Consider the following 4,918-nt stretch of genomic DNA (forward strand, 5'->3'; position numbering starts at 1 on the left):
TTTCTCACAGTATATTGTTACGACAGCGGAAGTCATGTGACGCTGGAAGCATGCGCGCTGGAGTTTCTAGAAGGATCATGACTGTTTCTGGTAACTCTAGTCTTTTCTAGGCGCCCTCTATTTTAGTATATAAGCTCGGCAAATAAAGCAGAGATAATTGCAGATAGACAGATATAGAGACAGATAATTGAGTCAAGCGAGCGGTAGTGACCGTAAGTAAAGTGTGTGAATCGTTGTGAATTATAGCGTGTGTTTAAGTTAAAGTGACTGTGGAAATTTTGTGTATTGCAAAGTTGTATTGAGAAAGAATAAACTAGTTTTATTTGAGAAAGGACTTGTATCGCTGAAGTTCATCGGGAAGAATTTATACCGGAAATTAACAGACGACCAGAGACGTAACAATATAAATAAATATATATATATATATATACATATAAGTATCATTTCGCATTGTTAGCTTAGTATACGGATTTAGGGCTAACTTGAATTCCAAAGCTGGCCGAACCTCGAAATATATTATTCAGATTATTGCCGAAAATATCAGCGAGGATGCTTAACTTAAGAATAAATGCGACGAATTACAATCATTATAAGTATTTGTTTTATAATACTTAAATTGATATATCAAACTAATTACATTATTTATTGGGTTAGTTTATATTTCTGATCACAACATGGTGACATACTGTTACAGTTTTGCTGTTGCTGGAAACTGTAAATTCCGAAATAGCCGAAGACTATTTCTGGTTTTGCTTAGTGTTCATATTCATATTTGCAGTTTTCTGCCAGAATATTTTATTGCTAAGTAAACACAAGTATCACAGACATAAACTCTGTTCATAAATATTTTTTCCTTGAGAGCGACTAATTTACCAAAATTTCACTCCATCGGCACACGAATATGTCCTTAAGTGCTATCAATGTTTTATACTATTATATGTATATATATAATATTTCCGTTTTTCATAAACTTTTTAATTTTCATAGTTTTAGCTCTAGTCACGTGAAAGAAATGTCTGAATAACTGCAGCTGCATGTATTAACTACAGGAGCCAAAAGTGGTAGAGTCCATGTTTGTTTAGAAAAACAAAGTGTAATTGGAAATACTTTTTTTTGTTGTTAATTTCGAGAAGAATTTGTCAATTCCAATTTTCATTAAGATTCATAATAGTTAATGAATCTATAACGGACGTACTTATGTTTTATTTTTAGGTAAGTTTATTTGCTACAACGACAAGGTCGAGTTAGATTTATTCATTAATATTAAATAATATGTTTCCACAACACGTTAACTGAGTAAGTTGGGGGTAACTAAGTGGTCCTGTTACTAATAAGTACAATATTAACAGTATTACTACAATAATTAGTACTGGTGAGTAGTCGTAGTGCTAAATATCCTAAGCCTAATCTACCCTAATTCTAAATTTTACTATTGTGATGTTAATATTACTTGTAAAATTGTAGTATTACGCTCTAGTGTTACCACTAGCGTACTCTTAACTCCAATAAGAGTAATTTCTAAGTGAATGACCATGTTATTTTGGAACAATGTTAGACCTAACTTAAAATGGTTAACTACTCTTTCTATATATTTCTATACGTTGTAAGTGATATTGAGTATTCTGGTTTTTTGTTTGCTTGTGCCAAATAGCTGTTGTTTACTGTTATCCTGGGATACAATAACATTTGTTTCAAGGCAAAATAAGCTTGCAGACATATTTAACTTTTAACTTAAGTTAAAGGACCAAATGATTCCCTGTTGTCTGTATCATACTAGTGTTAGTAATAATTTCATATGTTACACTGTGTTATATTACTATTAGTTATATTATTTATTATGCAAACTTTAAGCTCTAAACTTAAACATGTCTGCAATCTTATTTTCCCAAAACTAAAACGGTTTAAATTGGAGCCTAGTCTGCCTTTTTCCAAATCTTAAACTTGTATCTTCTCATCACATTATCTTCAGAACACAGCACAAAGAAATCAGAAACCTTCATGCTACTGATTTCCTGGATAATGTTATACATTTATATAAACATGCATTACTCACCTATTCTCAAATAAGTTAGAGATCTTAACCTACCTCATAAGATAAACCCTCCTTCCCCAGAATCAAACTAGTACTGGTAGCCTTTCCTTTCTTAACAATGAACAAAAGTGTACAATGTATTTCAAGTAAGGCATAACTAATGATTTATGAAGAGTTACGGCTGAGGTTATATGCATGATTGTCGTGTATATAATCAAATGAAAGCAATTAAGCAGCCATTGTTCAAGCAATCTATAATTTTGATTGTATACAAAACTGTTTTAAAATTTTACGAGTCACTAGGTTAAAGTTACTCTCCATATACTGTCCACAAGAGTGTGTATAATCATGAAAGTTACAAGAAAATTGCTATTGTGCATATATGTTGGTCTTTCCTACAGTCGTTGCATGGTTGCAGAGTCAATAGTAAAAAGAAAAACTCCATGGACACTGTGAAAGGAGTTTACAGTTTTTTCTTAAGTATATATATATATATAATAGTTTTTGAACATTATTTATTGCTCTTTGCAATGGGCACAGCACAGATAGACCATTGTGTGACTTTGTACTTTACTGAAACAAAGCAACTACTTCAGCTACATAATAACCAAACCTAATTAAAAGTAACCAAATATTCACTAACTTAATCTGGCCAACCAGAGCTTACCGATGACATAGAAAATATACGATCATTGTTCTTTATGGAAACAGTCAAAGGTAGACAACAATTACTATTTTTATACTGTTACTCATGTTTAAAAAAATATAATGATAATTTCCATGTTGCTTCTCACAAGAAAGTAAGGATTGTTCAAGAAAATCAGATGAGATGGGTTAGGCTCAGATCATTAACTCCTGCGACCTTGAGAACTTTGCCTGTTACACTAAATCCTGCTATGTGTCAACACTTGAGTGATCACGGTATAGCCATGTATTAATCCAAGTTTTGTTATTTAAATAAAAGTTATTATCCAGTTTATATGATTACTTAATACCAACATTTTGATTTGACTGAGTACTGTTTTGTGTTCACTTACAGAGAAACACACAAAGCTACTACTCGTCATTTTATCCCATGTCTTCAGGGCTAATAAAAAATAAAACAAGCATTCTGTTTCTTCAAAACGTTGCACTGTGCACTGAAAAATAAACATTAAATATATATACATTAAATTTGTGAATTTTCATCTGGTATCCTTTTTTTATATATATCCCTGTCTTGTTTTTTGTCTACTGATCCATTTAGAATAACTGGTAATCGTGATTGGGGTTAGTTAGTGCTAGCTAGTGAATCTACAATTGAATGGAATTATTCAACACTAATATATACCCACACGGATCAGATATCTGTTATGTATATACCCTATTATACAGTAAGTACATGATCATCTCGTATATGGTCACTACCTGGAGTTAATTACCTCTTTCATCTTGTGATAAGTGTTTATAAATAACTCATCACAACTTTCTGAACTTGACATCAAGTAAGCAGACCCTAGCTCTGGTTATAATGCCTAATTTGTGACTCAACAAAAACCTCGGTCAATTCTTTCCTTATAATTTCTAATGTAAGATCTCAGTGCTACTTAAAATATTTGTATTGACATACAAAAGTTAAATATAAGTATTTGATGTTCGTACTCACTAGTATAATACTGGTATAGATGGTGTTGGTTCGTAACTTCAGTTATGTAGCAATCATTGGTATGTAAAAATGTATGTACATTCGCATTGAACAGTACTCTTCAGTACTGCAAGATCACATATAAAAATATTTGTTGTTCTCAAACTGTGAACGATATAAAAACTTTCATTGATCAAAGAGAAGTACATGTAAAATTTTGTTATGGTTATTAAGTACAAATACATTACCTTTACAATCTTCCCAGTACAGAAAAGAAATGAGGACTTATTCCACCTGTTAAATTTGAAAATATTTTTATGTACTTTGTAACAGTACCTGACCATTTTAACATAAAATTTAAGAACAATGAGAGATTTGTTGTATATCTAGGCTGTTCCATCTACTATACTAAAAAAAATTTGTAAAATGAGCCCTTATCATTTAAAGATTTATCAAGCATCCTTTAAATTAACTGCATCCATCACATCTGAAAGCAACCCATTCCAAACGCCAACCACCTTGTTAGAAAAATAAAGTTGTCTTAGCTGAAGATGACTCCTACCTCTCCAAAATTTATATTTGTGTTCCTTTGTCTTACCATTCTCATGTGAAAAAATATGATGCAACAATGCTATCAATTCTCTTAACAATCTTAAACACCTCTAATTCTTTTATTATTATATCCAAGAGAAAATTTCAGAGATCATAATGCATCTTGTATAACAAACTTTCCATCCCAGATATCATCCTTGTAGCCCTTCTTTAAATGTTTGTCCAACATTTCAATGTCCTTCATCAGGTAAAGACTGAATACAATACTCCAAATTTATTGACCATTCCTTCATCTATATCACTGATGTAAACCAAAAAGAGTAAAGCTTTAGGACTGAGCCTTCAGAAGTGTTGTATGTTTGTGTGGATTTTAAATTCAGTCAAAAATCACTTGTGAATTTTACAAATATTTGTAACAAAAAATGTAATTACATGAAAACTGTATCTAATTCATGATTTTGGAAATAGGCTTGTAATGTTTACACCTAGTGTTAGGATGTGTAACAAATGTCTTGTATAAGGAAATAGGCTGGTAATGTATACACCTAGTGTTAGGATGTGTAACAAATGTCTTATATAAAGTGTTCCAACCATTACTGTGTTTATTGTGTCCCAGCTGGCTCGATGAGCTCTGGTTTGAGTGAAATGCATCATTGGAAGTGGACATGACAAATATAGTGTAAAAAAATTCATAAATAATATTCAATGTT

At 31.5% G+C, this 4,918-nt stretch overlaps 1 protein-coding gene across 1 annotated transcript in view; it reads left to right on the forward strand.

The window, feature by feature from the left end:
• Positions 1–997: 997 nt before the first annotated feature.
• LOC106473482 (PHD finger protein 3-like) overlaps positions 998–4,918 on the forward strand; it is a gene marked incomplete at its 3' end in the record, with an annotated part of 28,746 nt that continues 24,825 nt past the window's right edge. Inside the window, exon 1 of the mRNA XM_022401906.1 lies at positions 998–1,212. The remainder of the gene's footprint in view (positions 1,213–4,918) is intronic.

Source organism: Limulus polyphemus, unplaced genomic scaffold, assembly GCF_000517525.1.
Source record: "Limulus polyphemus unplaced genomic scaffold, Limulus_polyphemus-2.1.2 Scaffold6211, whole genome shotgun sequence".
Taxonomy (NCBI): Eukaryota; Metazoa; Arthropoda; class Merostomata; order Xiphosura; family Limulidae; genus Limulus; species Limulus polyphemus.